The following is a 519-nucleotide window of genomic DNA, read 5'->3' as shown; positions in this document are numbered from 1 at the left end:
CATGGATGTTGATTTAATATTTTCCTCAGCGGGTGCTTCTTTCCACGTTCCGCACCAGCGCTGGCACTCAAGCCCCGCCGAAGGAGCCACAGGGAAATGCCCCGGTGATGAACAGAAATCGGGAAGTGAATCACTCGAGACGGCTCGACCGAGAGAAGTGAGTCACCCGTTCAACAGAGAGGAGCCTCATCGCGTGGAGAGCAGAAGCAAATAACGACAGGCCTTTGCGGCGACAGCCTTGTGTGCAGGCCATACTCACATTTAGACATGTGGCTGATCTTGCTCGTTCTACATAGCGCTCGTTATAGCACACTGCGAGACACCCGCATGACTCGGCTGTGATCTCCCTCTGTTTGGTGTCCGCCCCTCTGCTATGGGGCCGTTTGTTTACGTTCGGGAAAGCTCATGCTGGAGAACCCTGTATATAAGCTAGCTTAAACTTTGTAGAGCAGTGTAGCTGTGCTTTTGTTATTCACTTGTCGGAACACAAAGTATGCTGAAGTAGGGGAGGCTCATACC

The 519-nt window shown here is 52.2% G+C and overlaps 1 protein-coding gene across 2 annotated transcripts in view; it reads right to left on the bottom strand.

Annotated features, from left to right (window-relative positions):
- The window catches only part of LOC125043181 (integrin alpha-PS3-like), a 37,405-nt gene extending 37,356 nt beyond the window's left edge, over positions 1-49 (bottom strand). The window contains exon 1 of one of the 2 annotated variants that reach the window (XM_047639174.1): positions 1-49. This exon is cut by the window's left edge and continues 945 nt beyond it. The gene's annotated coding sequence lies outside the window, so the exon portion shown is untranslated. The other variant, XM_047639173.1, reaches the window with a different exon arrangement.
- Between the last annotated feature and the right edge of the window lie 470 nt (positions 50-519).

This window comes from Penaeus chinensis, chromosome 33, assembly GCF_019202785.1.
Source record: "Penaeus chinensis breed Huanghai No. 1 chromosome 33, ASM1920278v2, whole genome shotgun sequence".
Lineage (NCBI taxonomy): Eukaryota > Metazoa > Arthropoda > Malacostraca > Decapoda > Penaeidae > Penaeus > Penaeus chinensis.
The sequence above is the reverse complement of the archived record's forward strand: the minus strand, read 5'-3'. Positions and strand labels throughout refer to the sequence as shown.